Consider the following 16,131-nt stretch of genomic DNA (forward strand, 5'->3'; position numbering starts at 1 on the left):
ATGATACTTCTGCAGGGCAGGTGAACACACGTTTCTGCATATGGAGTCAATGGGGAAAAAGCATTAAGAGTCCATATTGTAAAAATCAGCCCCTAAATTTAAGTGGTTTGAATTGAGCATGCAGCTGTGGTTGCCTGTCAGTAGTTAGATGCTGTAATAACAACAACAACAATAATAACAATAATAATAATAATAATCTTTTCATTTCTCTAGTGCCTTCCACGCAAAGATCTGGAAGTACTTTACAAAGATAAATAAACTGAGTTTGGAATACCCCGTGTGGTTAATAAATATCTCAATATATCTACAGGGCATGCAATTCCTCTCACTGTGTAAAAATCTACATTATGTCATCCACATACTTGCATATGACATTTTGGAGGCTTGGACACCAAGGTCAGGCTGGGGAGAATTTTACTTACCTTGAGACAATGTTAATTCACAGAAGTAGCCCACACTCTTGTCTGCAGGACTGTTTTTAAAGTTCCAAACCCCCTATTTTAGAAAACGGGTAGGGATTGTTACTGGCCCCACTAAGAGGCCAGGGTGAGCGGTCCCCAGGGATATCCAGGCACCACACAGCAGCATCCCTCTGAGCCAGGTCTCCACACGGGCTCCTGCAGGACCACCTGTACCCTCCTCCCACCTGATGCTTATCTAAACTTGTTCCTCACCCCTTGTCTGTGCTATGAACACGAAAACAGAAAAACTGAAACATCTTAGCTCACCCCAGTTAAACAAACAATGAAAAGGACTCTGGCATACTCAAGGCTGCATTCATCACCTCCCCCTGCTGTGCCCTGCGCCCTCCCCACCAACACAAGACTTTGCCCCAGGAGGACTATATCCCTTGGCAATGAGAGCAACCGGGTGCAAGAGCAACAGAAAAATAGGGCAGGATTTGGTCTAAAAATATCATAAAGCCTATCAATAGATATGCTAAAAGTATAACACATGAAACCAGGAGTTTCCTCATCTCGGCAGGGTGGTCTTGCTCACCACTCGGGTGCACACCCCAGGGCACGAGCCACACAGGCTATGGCACATGCTGTCCTGGAGCCCAGCTTTCCCCTTCCCACTGACCACCTGTCTGGTCTGTTCAGCCCCAACACACTCTCCAGCAGAGCCCAGCTCTCACTCTGGGAATGTCCAACACAAGGGTGGCCTGATGTGAGCTGCCATGTCCCGAAGCTACCACAATAAACCAACAAATAATAATAATCACCCTGATTTCTGGAGGGCTTGTTCTTTTATTTTTCTTCCCAAAAGGCATGAAGGGTAGACAATAAGCGGTTCATCTATGTTCCCAATGTTTCTCCGCAACTCTTGTAATTAAGTCCCGGGGAGTTTTCAATGGTTGTAAAAATCCTTGTGGGTACTAAAAATTTTAGACCTGATTATATCATGATAATTTCTATCTACCAGCAAATATTTCTGAAGTAATTGAAACATATAACTACCCCAACAGACAACTGTAGCGATTTAACAGGCCCTGAAATTAATAAAGGAACTCAGGGGATGGAAAGAGCTGCTTCCAAAGGGCAAAATAATATATATATATGCAGCTAGAGCAAGAAATGCCACTACAAATAATCAGAGGGCTTGACCACAAGAGGATGGATGGTCAAGTGGTTAAAGTTAAGGAATTGAAGTGGCCAGGGAAGAGCCACAGATAAGCAGGAGTCATTAACACCAGCCAGACTTCCCTGCCTTGGCCATTCAGAGCCGAGTTCCAGTCACACACTGGCAGATGCTGCATTGCAAACATGTATCCTCAGGGTGAATATGGCCTCTGGAAAAGAGAACAGCAGGATCTGCTGCTTAGTAAGTATCTCTGCCTCGCTCTGAAGTTTGCCTTCTAGTAGTAGCGTTAGTTTTTTTCCTTAAATTTTGTCCCTATCTCTCACAATAAATAATAATTTTTAAAAACTTGATGGAATTAGGCAAAATGAGGCTTTAGCAGCTCTTCAGCTGTTTGGCAGCAAAATCAATTCCTGGAATGGGAGGGAACTTGGGGAAAAAGAAGCAGATGAAGTCACTCTGCCCCTCTGTGCCTCAGTCTCCCCATCTGTGAAAATCGGCTAATGACATCCACCTGATTTAGTTAAATGTCCTGGAAACTAAGAAGACTCTGTAACAGCAATATATTAAGCAGCAGCACTGTTAACTGCTTCACTGCTGGAAATGCAAAGGAGAACCATCAGGTGATGTCATGGCCCTGCGCAGCACAGATGGACAAACTTAATATACAGAAACAATTAGCTTTGGGGGAGAATCACAGCTTCTGTTTTTTTTGGCTCACACCTTGCCAAAAGCAATGTAAGTGCAGACACTTCGTAAGTGCTGAATTTCAATGTGAAAAATAGTGTACCTGCCTAGTGTGAATACACATCCCAGACTGAAAGTAATATAACTTTAAAATAAATGGGAGAAAGGAGGGACATTAACAGGCACCTTTACGATTTTCAAATTTTTCCTTGTGCATGGAGCACTTTCACACTTAGAAGAGCAATTCACTAACACCAAGCAAACTTGAAAAAGCAAAACAGAGTGAGCGACTGGGGAGGGAGGGAGCAGCAGGAATTTTTAAACTGAGGGTTCCCATTATATTTTGTATCTCTCAGGGGAAATCTACTCCAGCTATGTGCACAAGTAGACCCAAGTCTGATAACTGAATCTCTCAAATTAAATGAGCAGAGCAATCACCTGAAGATGCTAAAACAATCCACCAAACGAGAAGAACACTGAGGATCTAAAGATTCAGTCTTCAATTCACTGGACACCAGCATAACTAAGCAAATAATGCTCTCTGAATAAAAAAGCGGCTAGAAAATTAACTAGCTTTTAAATAATGAAAGAAAGCGGATAAATAAACCAGCAACCAGGAACTTAGTTCAGGCTACAATGTAAGCCAAAAAAAGGAAATAGTGAACCAGCGTTTCATTTGCACAAGGAAGCATGCTGGAAACTTGTGCCCAATCCCTCTGCTAAATAGAACAATGAAGTTTTACCCAAAGACTTGGATCCAAACAGAATTTGGCCAGTCACAAGCACTAATTAGACAGGATAACTGAATCCTGCACCAGGAGAGGTAAAACACAAGTGCAGTGTAATAAGAGCCCTGTAATCCTTTCACTGTGACACAAAACTAAGAGCTAAGTAGAAGAAACCAAGAACCATTCTACATAAAGAATTATTTTCTGAGGTGTATATTTTCTGGACCAGATTTCCCCGTAGCTCTCAATTTACCCATTATTTGTATGGAATAGCATCTTTCTCCAGAACATAAAAGCATAAGACACAAAAAGGCTTTTTATTATCAAGTCTGCTTGATACAGAAACTGAACACACTTAGCTAGGAAAGTGTATTCAAAGAAACACCCAAAATGATAAAAAATCAGACATACTGTACAAACAAGGTGAGGAAAGAAAATTCCTTCAAAAATCCATGGTTAGGAAGAAGAAGCAATATTAAATTCATACCTTTCACCTCAGTAAAATAAAGCTGAGTAGACTTTTGTTTTGTTTCTGATGAAAATGTCAATATACTCAAATGACAGCTTATTGCTTTATGTCACAGTCTAACCAAATCTTTCTATAACCTCCTGCATTACGAACAAAATCTCTAAAATGTCACCAACTAGAAAACGGAACCAGCCTGTAATTAGTTTCAACAAAGTCATCCTTTTAACCCTAATTTTTTAGATGTAGATGGTATTTCCATAGTAAGCATTATGAACCTTCCTTAAGGACAAGTGGAATCAAATTGTAAAATCATAAGCAGCAATCTAGTAGTTCTTCCTCGAAGCAAGCCCTTTATTTGCCCGTAATAAATTCAAATCCAGTCTTCAGTCTCTTAATAGGTGATCAGAGAAAATATGCATGCACACCTAAACCGCTACAACAAACCTTATTTTTTAAATAACACTTCAATCCCTAATATAATAAAGATTGTTGTAACTCGTTAGCACTGGTATCATTATTCCTTATGATTCAATATTCTAATGACTGGCTGTAACAGAGGTTTATGTTCTGCAGAGGTTTATACCACTATTTAATGTAATTAAGCAAACTGGCAGCCAGTGCCTCTATGGAAATATCATTTCTATCACACAGTATTCCCAACAGAAATTCAGAGGGATCATAACATACAAACTTTGATTCTGTTTATTTTTTCCCCTGTTCCGAAACTGATCTGGCATTTCTTGGACTTAGTACTAAGAGGAAGAAGGAATTAATTTGGCTTCTGTAGACATGTTATTATTGACAATTCTAATAATCTATGACAAATGGGCTTCCTCTCTTTCAGCAGACGTTGCAGCCTGCAACATTGCCCTGCAAAACCCCAGAGCTGGACTCTTCTCCTGCCGGGAGCCCTGTGAGTGTACCAGCAATGGGGTTTTAAGTAAGCCATTAAAATGCTAATATTCAGCATGGGCCAGATCCCTGTTACCACTGAAAGCAGAACTAAAGCTTCTCTGGAGACAGGATAAGGCCCTTCCAATGTGATCAAAGAGTAAATACATGCAAAGCTCTGATGGGAAAAAGGATCTTTTTTCTAATTTTAAAACTAAACAGGGAGAGTCCACCAGGCTCATAATCCATGTTACAGTTACATCTGGGATCACTGACATCTGGGATAACAGCAGTGAGGAAGATGGGTCCAGACTAAAAAGTTGCCACCTGGGGTCAAAGAGGAGCACTTAATACCCTGGATTCTGTGAACATGGAGTTATTTATCTTTTGGGCTACACTCCCCTCCACTCGACACAACTCTGCCGATCACAGCAAATGTGACACACTATATATATTTGTTTTATATAGGTAAATAGATATAGATATACACATGCACTGTGCATTGCTTTGTCACATTTGCATTTACCCCATCTTGCAAAGGAAGCTTAACCCCTCACTCAAGCAAGAGGTTTATAGGGCCATCCAACAATACAGGGTCAGGAGCAAGATTGAAACCAAAAACCCGAGCTCCCCCTCTGCCTGACCTGCAACAGCAGAGCCAATTTGGTTAAACAAAGGCTTAGTTACCTCACCTTCCCATCCATAAAGCTCTCTGTAGAGGGAAGGGAAAAAAAAAAAAAACCACCAGAAAAACTTTGAAAGAAAACCCACTACTATTTGGGGGCGGGGGGGGGGGGGGGGGGGGGGGGGGCAGGGGTGGTGGTGGTGGAATGGGACATGGAATGATAACGGGAAAGGGAAAATATCTGGTTCCTATTATTACTATCTCCAGCACTTTCACCTCCACAAACAGCTTAAAAAAGGGCTTGCAGAACAGAAGTTCGACTTTGCTTAATCTGGGCTTTTAACTGCCAGGATCTGGTTACATTTTCTCCTTCTCCAAATTTTAATACTTTTATTATATATTCTAATGGGGAGTGGGGGGAGGAAAAGTGGGAATCTCAGTGTCACTCTAAGAAAGAAGTCACCGGGTTTTGCGATCCAGCAGCTTCCTTGGCAGAGAGAACTGCTGGTTGGCATAATCCACTCGTTTGACAAAACTACTATTTCTGGGCACAGGCTCAAAAACAGGTAGGAAGCAAATGCTGAGAAATAAGGAAGTAAAAACAGCCAACAGATTTTTCACTACCAAGAACGCCAAGAGTAAACATGATTTATTTAGCTGTGTTTAACATGTCTCTTCTGCACTAGACTGCAGAAATCTGCTTGCATTTAGAGCAAGAGGAGGAGGAATAAGGGGGGAGGGGATGAAAAGGGAATCCATTACGGCGCTCCGCTGGTACTTTCTGAATTGTTCAGTCACACAGTTTTATGAAGTACAAGTATTTTCTAGCCCAAAATATATTCATGTGTCAGAAGAAAGCAGCACTAATCTTCTGTTAATTAACAAGCTGCTGCTAACAAAAGATGAAGGACCCAATTCATACAAACAATATTTACGTGGGTGTCGCATGATTTTGTAACAGATCTTTTCTCTTTTCCCCTTCCCCCCACCCTCAACTTTCCTCCCTGCCTCATCCTCCTCCTCAGCACCCAGTTGCAGGGATGCAACACAGAGGAGTCCCAGCTCCTCTTGGAACAACGACCCAGAGTGGAGGCAAGGGCACTTGCCAAACCAGCCAAACTCAGACAAGGTCTCACCTGAGCCACCCAGCTCTGGGGTTCATGCTACTCACATGGGGAAGGGCCCTATCACATGTTTACAAGTGAAATTTTCTTAGATCCTTTATTTATGAGGGAGAGGCCACCTCCTGGCACTGTGCCCATGGTGGCAATGCTACTGAAGCTCCAGGAAGTGCCCTGAAGCCTCCCATCCTCCATCCATCCTCACCAACCAGTGCAGGCTGTGATAGCGGACAGGAGACACCACTGCCTTCCCCAGTGCCTGGCCCATGATTTCATTTTTAATCCAAACTCTTTGCCAAGGAGTTTGTGGATGGAGGGTGCATGCTAACAGCACAGAAGCTCAAAGGGGTTAGGGCTTGTTCAAAAATACCCTTGCACACACAGATGGGTAGGGCTGTGAGCAGTGAACCAGAGGGCAGCTCTCCTAGCCACATCCCAGCTGCCCTTCCCTGCTCCCTGCTGGAATTTTGGACAGTAGCACCTGTGGCCTCATCCAGAAGGGTGTTGAGCACTGCAGGCTGCCCCAAGTCCTTGCCGGATGCAGCTGGGCACTTTGGAAAATAAACCCATTCACATCTTTTCTGCTTCATCTGAGAAATGAGAGTGCATATCTCCTGTGGGCGTCTTAAAGCTGGTGCTGGCAAAAAGATGGGAGAGTTAAAACCAACAGCAACTAGCACTTAAAATTCCTGGACTTGCTCCCCTCTCAGGAACAAAGCTGGGGCTGCAGGGTGGGAGAAAGGGTTGATGGTCCCCTGTGCTTCACCCATCAAACCACACCAACCTGTCCTACAGAAGGGTTACAGGGGACAGGGTTTAGGCTCTTCTCTGCACTGTCATCACACAGCTAGGGCTGGGAGAAGCATAGGGACAGGAGGGTGGGAAACAGAAGTATTTAAGCATGATTCTAGAAGTGCCAGGGTTCTCCCGTCATGGCACAGTGAGGTGGTATTTCTCCTAGCACAGTTCTCTCACACCCCAGTTACTGTCTGACCCTCAAGGCCACAGCTTCCTCAGTGAGAAACAAATTCCACTGGAGCATACACACATCTGCCCTTCCAGGTTTTGTCTTTGTATCCTTTCCCCAATTCATAGAGTTTTCACTGCAAAAGTCACAACCACTGTCTCAGCATGTTCCCCAGGCACCCTGGCCAGCATCCAGCCTCACCACTGGCTCCTTCCAGGACCTGCTCTGGCAGGAGCCTCTGAGAGGGACCAGCTCTGAATGCAGGCTAGCACTGACTCTTCCCACATCATCTCTTTGTGCATCTCCAGAGTGATCTCTGCCATTTCTAGACCAGCATTTTAACAAAGTCCTGGCCTGGAATTTACAAATATCTATTTTTAAGTTATATTTTGTTAGCAGTGATACTTGAAACACATTTACCGTTTGAAAAGCAAAGAAAATACATTTAAACAAGCATCTTAAAAGAGCTAATGAAAGAGAAACAGATATATCTGTATTGTATTCTCCACTATCTTTCAAAGAAGTAAACGTTTCCAGATAGCAAGGAAGTCTCCCAAAAGTGAAAACACTCCCAAGCTTCCTGCAGAGGGAGTGAGGACAACCAGTGAATTGCCCCACCCAGGTAAGTCTGTTGCAAGCTGCTGGCTGCTGGGGAAAAAGCCCTTGCCCAAGCAGCCTCAAGGCCCCAACCCACAGAGTTCATCAACCCAGCTCGTCAGTCTTTCCAAAACAAGCAGGTGCCTTTGTTAGGGGTGTCCAACCACCACTGCATCCATAACCTCCCCTTGCCAAATTATTTCTAATGATGTTAATTGTCAGACAGGGAGCAGTGAGGATTAAGAGTGCTTTTCCTTACCCACAGAGCAGAAGCGGTAAGGCTGTAGCCAGTCCAAGACAATGCATTATCAAAAGGCCCCTTGAAGGGATGGGTGCTTCTGGTGGCCAGAAAAGATGTCTTTTGCTCCTGTGCCCTAGCACTGGTAACAGAAAATTGTCTTGTGCAGACCTTAGGAGAATCAGCTCCAACCAGGAATCCTCAATCAGCTTTAAAATCAAAAATAACGTACATCATCTTAAATTATGAACTTGGCACAACGAGGGTAACATCCTTCAGTGGAGTCTGGGAGCTGGAGTTTGGGGTCAGGGGTTTTTTTGGGGGGAGTTTTGGAGCTTACTGTTTTAGCTTCCTTCTTGCAAAAAGGCCCTGTACCATAAACATTAATCAAACACTATATTCTGCCTTTTAGTCTTGAACAATTATGAGTACAGTTTTGTGATCTTTAGCCATATTTACTGATACTCAAAGGCAGATTCTATCTTGTTAGATTGTTATAAATGGGACCCCAGGGAATCGGCACACAGGCGGAGGCAGATGTGAAAGAGCCTTCTCAGAGCTCGGGTGTGCTCCAGTTTTCTACTGCTGAAATTACGAATGTTTTGGAGAAAAAAAAACCCAATCTACTTTACATGCCTCTGCCAGATCGTTATAAAGAGCTGTCTGTAGATTACAAAAAATAAAACAAAAAAAAACCAAACAAACAAAACAAAAAAAAAATCTGCTGAACTTAATATATTTTAAGGTTAACTGTTAAATTTCAAAGTGTGGTTTACATGTGCTGGCCACTTGTATGAACAAAAGTTTCATAGACAGACAGAGAAAAAGTTTCTGGTTATACACCATTAAAGAAAGAAACCCACAAATTCTATCTCGTTCTCTCTTAGTTAAATATGTTGTTTCTGCTCCAGACCTGTTTCATAATACCATAAAATAGAGGCATGCTTCCGACACTAGATTTGAGAAGCTGTCACATTAAAGGTAAACTTTTAATCTGCTGGAGACAAACAGCACACATTTTTACTTCCCGAGAAACAGCTCTTGAGAAATATTTAAACAAGAGTTTAAGAGCTGTGTGGTAAACCCACATACAGGGGTCTCAGACAGCTACTGGGTTTGAGCTCCTTTTCCTTGTTGTTGTTGTTTTTTTAATTCTTTAAATAACCCACTAAAAAGTAGACTTCTAGGAACAAAGTAACCAAGATGCATGGTAAAACAAACCTCTAGGCTTGTTTTATTTCTAGCTAATAGAAATGAAATGTTTTAACTGAAACACAGGCTTGAATTTCTAGCTGTTCATCTCCATCTTTTTATTTTCTTGGGACTCACAATCAAATACTTATAAGAAGTTAATTGTGTCACAATTAGTAACACATTAGTCCTCCGATATTTTTAATAGCAACCCAGGTTTTTCCCCAAGGCACTTAAGAATGGCAGGCTCGGCTATATTCTCCCTTTTTTAAAAAACTCCCATGCACTTTCTTCTTTAAAAAACTCCCACATGCATTTCACTTGGTCTGAAAATACCAGCACAGATCTTAATCCTGCCAACGCTTACAGACATGCTTAACTTTCTGCACATCAGTAATCCCGCTGACTGCAGAGGGCCGTTGGCGTACCTACAGCTAAGGATGGAATCCGGCCTGCGCCGAAGCCAATGGCAAAACCCCCATTGACGTCAGTAAGGTTGTGTGTGCTTTGACATCCCGCTTGTTGCAGGATTGGGACCATCCTCATTTCAAGGTACTTTCCCAAAATCTATTTTGGTTTAGGTTTTTTGTTTTAGGTTTGGTTTGTTTTTTTTTTTTTTCTCTTTCTCTTTCTCTCTTTGTGCTCTTTCTCCCCCTCACCTCCCACACTCACCCTTGTGGGGCCTCATATTGAGACCACTTGAAAACTTCTGCCTTTCAAAGCCCTCCACGAGGAAAACCCCCTCACTGAGACAGGAAACAACCTTTGCAGGTAAAGCTGAAAGAAAGTATTTTGCTCCACTGTGTGCATTTGAGTAAACTAATTAAAACCTGGGAACTTGGGTTCCAACCAATGCCAAAAAGCAATCATTAATATGAGCTGAAGAGAAATGGGAAGCTCCAGACATTTAAAATCAGCTGTAAGAAAAAAAAAAAGAAATTTAAAAAGGAGGGAAAGAAGTGGACGAAAGAAGGAAAGGATGTTTTGCAATTTTTGCATAAAGTCAGCTCAATGCGGGCTTGAACTGCATGGGGTTAAAATGCATTTGAGGGGGATGCTATACAATGAGGGGATAAAGCCCTGCTGAAAAGCAGGGGAGGGCGAAGCAGCAGCAGCCTGCTCGGAAGCGCTTCGGTGCTGTGAAGAGCGGGCAGAAGTGAGCAAACCAGCTGAACCGCTTGCAGAATTAATCAGTAACAAAGAGACTGGAGCTGTTGGCGGGCTTCAGCCCTTGAACCTGGTCTCTGCTCTATAAATTTCAACTTGGAATGGCTCTCTACTTGTTGAAAGACAGGTTGGCTTCAGGCCAAGACATAGGGGGAAGGAAAAAAAAAAAAATTCCTTCTTGCTCAGGAAACTTCCCTTCAGTTTCTAACTCTTTTTATGAGCTAGTAATAGGGCAGTCTAGAAAACGGGAAACAAAAAGTGGGTCTTGAAAAGAAAAAATGAACCAGAATTTGGTTTAATAAGGAAAATAAAACAAGTAGATTCTAAATTCAAGTCTGGATTTTGCCTGCACACAAGTACATCAGCTCTAATAGAAGACTTAAGAGCACCTCCGCAATAATTCAAAGGAGACTTTTACAGTTACATTAGCTGACTACAGGTTTGACTCTGAAAATAATAAATGTCTTAAAAGAGGAAGAGGGCTGTTTAATTCTTGTCTGCAGTCTCGTCTTGTTCTCTCCTCCCCCACCACTCCACCTTATTTAAATGACCAATGTGGTATAAAAAACAAGTAGAACCATCATTTATTCAACAGCATCTCTTTTCTTTCTTATTTTTTCCCTCTTCAGACAGGGGCATTAGGGAGAACTGATGCTTTCCTCAAGCTCTCCTCCCTGCCAAGGCAGTTTCAGTCACAAATACCTTGCTGCCACCGTGCTTTCCCAGCATGAGCAGACAAGGAGCGGGGCTGGAGCAGAGTGAGGGGCTGGAGTGCAGAGGGGGGGAGCTGTCAAAGTGGGAAGAAAGAAGGCAAACATCTATTCAGAGGCCAGATGCGCTGAGCAAGGTCAGCTGCAGACACACAGCCCTTTGCAGCAGCTATGCAATTACATCCAAAGTCTGCACAGCACCCGAGTCCTACAACCTGGCATGCAAGCGCTGGACTGGGGGATCTAGGGCAGTTGGAAGAAGGTCTATAACGATTTTAATTGCTCTTCCAAAATGCTAAAGGGTAGCTGAGATGCTCTTTAGCTACAGCAGAGGGGCTGATGCTCTGTACCACTTGCAAGAATACATGCAGATAAAATACCCTAACAAGAGAATGGAGAAAGAAATAGGGTAAGTGCCAGCAGTGATCAAAAGGTGAAATAAAACAGTGAAATAAGATGCAGCCTAATCACAGCATGGAGGACAAGTATACAAAATCTTGTCACCAGAAGTGGCTGTTAAGGTAAATTAGATTAATCACTCCCAGTTCTCTTCCTCTCCAAATTCACTTTATTTAAAAGAAGGGGCTGACTCCTGTGAGGCTGCACACCATCCAAGACTGCTGGACATTTAAAGCTATATACGTAGCATGCCTGCTACAGACACGCATCCTGTACTTCCACTTTCCAAGAAAACTGGGATCTGCTACTTGGTAGGTCTTTTCCATCTGCAGCATTTATGACTCTGCCGAGGGACCAGTGAGCAGTGTCCCCCTTTTCTCGCTCAAGAAATATGCTACCAAATGCCAGAAGAAGCAGAGAGTTTAAGAGCTGTTGGGCTTAACGGTGGTTTGTGCTGATCACCCTCGAATCTTTCTGCAAAGGCATACATGCAAAGAGAAAAAAAAAACAACAACCGCTAAGTAACCACTTCACATCTGCCATTAACATTATTAAACTCCTTACAAGCAGTATCTACCCCACCTTCCCCACTACACACAAACATACACACACCCCCGAGCTCTGCAACACAGCAACTAGGAGCCAAGACAGCTCTCCTCTCCTCACTGCGGCAACCACTTTCATTCCTGTTAAGGGGTTAACGATTCATTTCCACTACTTCTCTCGAGAAAACCTACAATGAAAACATTGGCTCACGAAAGCGTTCTCACTGCCAGAATGCCACAGCGCGAGTGAAAAGTCCGTTTTGTTTTCATTACATCTCTGGGATTTCCGGCTTAACTCCTGAGCTTAGACACCAAATCCCTAGATACCCCACCCACCCAGTGTTTCTTTATTTTTTTTTTTTTTTTTTTTTTTTTTAAATAACATTTCTACTGCACAGCCCACCAATTACCATTTGGAGGGTGGGAGGGAATGGAGAAAAGAAACCATGCAGAAAAGGATGTTCTCATTGGAGAGAGCACACGCATCTCCCAGAACAAGAGTTACCCAGTTTCACCTGGCTTCTAGGATTTTCTGCTGAGAAACATGGTTTTATTTCTATACCTGCCCTCTCTCTTCTATTTCTTACCCTCCGGGCTCCCATCTTCCCACTCGGCCACCGAAGCCAATGCTGAAAGTCAGCCCCAAATCTGTGCCCTTTGAAGTTATGTGACATGACATAGAAATCCAAGCCTTTCTTGTACAAAAAGTATGATTACTTCACAGGGTTTTTTTTTTTTCTCCAGTTATGATAGAAAAATGTTCCAATCTCAGGAAAAACCTAGAAAGGTTCAACCTTTATGTCACAGCTGATTTGGTCACTGTGTGTATAGGCAGCACAGTTCAAACACTGGCTGAGAAAGAAAAACAATCTATGGAAAACACATGAAGGGAGGCAACCTCATGTTATAGCAACACTTCTGTCCTGCTCAAGCAAAGGAATCATTTCTGTGCCTTTATGTATTTATCCACTGTTGGAGAAGAATATCGTTGAAGACAGCTTTTCTCTTTCATAGTACTGCCATACACACAGCTTTCCTTTAGCTACATCCCAATCTAAAATTCCCCTGCAAACACATACAAATTCTTTCTTGGAGTCAACACTCCACCAAGCACAAGCGTATTGCTATTTGTCACATCCACACAAATGACAAAGCAATCCATAAGCTGGCTGGGCACTACTTTTACTTTGCCGTTAAAAGTTGCTCACAAAGTTGTCAAGAAAAGTGGCTGAACAGTGCCTTTTTACCATTCACCGTTACTGTTGCCTATAAAAATCTACCAATCTTCCCATGGTTAATAATAAGCAGATATGCATACGGTTTCTGGACACATGGCCCAAGTAATTTCACAGAAGGAATTAAATAAAGGCAAAAAGCCACTTCTCTGGGTGACATTTTTAGAGGGTTCTAACCCTGGGTAGGTCCAGAGTCCTTTCACTGAATTAAAAGAGGCTAACAGCAGTGCCAATGCGGTACGAACGTGCAAGTTTTGCTCTTAAAGAGTGACTCCTCACACGCATTCACCCCAGAGCAAGAAGACTCTGGCCGTGTGTACTGAATGACCTTCTTAAATCCCCTCTCATCAGCCTGCAAAATGGCACTTCTGTCGAAAAGGTTTTACCCAGCATTGTCACTCATAAAACTGAAGATGACTATAACTAGGAGAGATTAGAGAGGGAGAAAATAACAGCAGCAAGCTCCTGTTTCTCAGTACGGCACACCACGCACTCAGGGGCAGGTCCCCACTTGTGCCAACAGGTCAATCCAGTATGGTCCTGCTGGTTTCAGGGGAATTACCCCACGTGAAACAGGGGCACAGCGGTGTTTTTGGACCCCCACCACTCCTGCAACCTTGTGGGAATCCTGCTAACCACATATAGGGCACGGAAAATAACTTTGAAAAACAGGATGGCGAGAAGAACAAAACAAAAATCTAAGACCAGCAGGGAGAATGAAGGACATAATATGCTTAGCATTTTTTTAAATCTGCTTTTAAAACTCTGTGTGATTAATTTCACTTTTATTGACAGATGCTGGGAAAGCCTTGGTGCCTGGCAGGGCTGGACCCTGGGCAGGACTCAACTGGGACAAGCTGAGGTAGCAGCAGAGAGGGTGGTTGGTGGCCTCAGGCTGGGTCTGAGCACAGGGTGTTGGAGTGGGGCCCCAGGGTGTGGTGAAGTTCAAACAAGGGGAAGGAAGGGTTTTGTAACTGGCAGGTTTCTCACCTTTAACTCTTGCTGGGGTTAGCAGGGTCCGTGCTGCCGCCTCGGTGAGACACTGGATCCGTTGTTGCCCTGGGGCCGCAGCCCCGGCGGTGGCATGCTGACAGCATCCTCCACACCGCCTGCTCTCTCTTGGGATCTCCCACAGGGCCACAGTCATGCTCCTTGGAGAGCCCTGTGCCGGCCTCCACCAGCAGCCTTAAAACTTTAAGCCATCAACATTTCAGCAGCCCTTGTTGGAGCTTGAAGCCTCAGCAAACCAGGGCAGAGCAGCTGCCACTGCAGGCCGCTCCTGTGGGCTGGGGGGTGCCCTGTCCCCAGAGGAGAGCCAAGCTCCCCAAGCATGCCCTCCACCCCCATCCCTGGGTGCAAGCAGGGCTCTGGGTGAGATCACCCTGCTTGTTTTTCTCTCCACACCCCAGCAAGAACCTCAACAAGGTCCCAGGGGCAGGAAGCTTGCTCGTTAACCCACTCTCAGGGCACTGTCAGTTGACACCTTCCTTGTGTCATGTGTCCTCCCCTTACTGTTCAGCAACACCAATTAGCAAAATGTGTTGCTAAATACCTGCTGAAGCAGCAAAGGAGTAGGAGGAGGTGACCAGGTAACTCCTCTGCACTCAGGAAAACCCTAGCAGATTCGAGGGAAGAAACAAGCCTGGAAAAGCCTTATGAAAAGGATAGCAGCTGAGCTTCTCAGGCAATGTCGCCACACACTTCTAGAAGCCTCTTTTTCTTCACATACTGTTTTCTCCTGGCCTCACTTATACAAGTCACTCCTGCAAGACCCATTACCCCAGGGAGGTTCTGGTAGCAGCACCTGGTGCCATGACAGCCTTGGGAACGGAGCAGCCACCAAACCCTGTGCCACCTCAGCTTCAGAACACCCCTTCCCAACCTCCCGATGTCGCAGTCCTTGGGTTGTCTCAGCTGGCGCTTCCCTCCCCTCACGTGTGACGGCACCACGACGGCTGTCTGAGCCCTGCAGTTAATATGGGTGCACGGGTCCATAATGGTACATTGTAAGTGAATGTCTCAGGGTAGACAGCAATAATAATTAGCTGTCATGATTTGAAAAAAGGATAATCCATGCCATTGAGTTAACAGTCACTCACACAACACACATGGATTTAACTAATCTTAATTTGGAGAAAAATAACAATTCTAAATATATCAAATAGCCCATTTCATGGCAACCTGCAGCGGTGTTTATCTCTGGCTTCCAGCACATGCGAGTTATTTAGTTTCTCTCACTGGCAGTTTTACCATTCAAAAGCCTGAAATGAACATTCATGGAGCAGGGGTTGCAGTTAAATCCTGCCTCTGACAGGGAGCCTTTTTTTCGTGATGTACATCTCGTACAATGTATGGAGCCCAGCGCTGGTGGCCGGGACAGGATGAATGAGGAATTCCAATCAACCCCCTTTCCTATCATTATCTTTGCAAAAATTAGCTCACCATCTTAATGAACTTCTGCTGCTGCTGTAGTTATATATTTGTGAGGGCCTGTTGGCCTGAAGGTGCAGACCTGCCAGTGAATTTGGATAAGGTCTGGTCTAAGTCGTGCCTTCCCCACAGAGGCTCCCTCCTCTTTGCTGGGGTTCTTTGAAACTACCCAGCTTTAAAATCAAGCTGACTGGTACTTTTTTTTTTTAACCTGAGTAGTTTCAGAGAATCCTGCTAAGAAACACACAGACCACAGGGCCATGGGGAGGAGACGAGATATCATCAGTATAATGACAGTAGGAGCACCTTCCCAGGTCATTCTTCAGCCAGGACAGGTCACCTGGTTATGCCCAAGATCTGATAAATATGAAAGATAAAAAGGAGTATAAAATACAACAGTGGTCTGTTTTTTTCCAAAACACCTGCCGTCAGTGAAATAAAAGAAGCAGTGACCAATAGCTGCTCGCCAGCTCATTGGCCTGGTTATGTTTTGCTGCGCAACAATCTGGTACATCTCTTTGATACTATCACACCCTCTGTACAAGAGGCA

The 16,131-nt window shown here is 43.9% G+C and overlaps 1 protein-coding gene across 4 annotated transcripts in view; it reads right to left on the reverse strand.

Moving 5' to 3' along the window:
• BCL11B (BCL11 transcription factor B) overlaps window positions 1-16,131 on the reverse strand; it is a 97,155-nt gene that overhangs the window by 62,449 nt on the left and 18,575 nt on the right. The gene's annotated exons all lie outside the window — the stretch shown is intronic.

This window comes from Sylvia atricapilla, chromosome 6 (genome assembly GCF_009819655.1).
Source record: "Sylvia atricapilla isolate bSylAtr1 chromosome 6, bSylAtr1.pri, whole genome shotgun sequence".
Taxonomy (NCBI): domain Eukaryota; kingdom Metazoa; phylum Chordata; class Aves; order Passeriformes; family Sylviidae; genus Sylvia; species Sylvia atricapilla.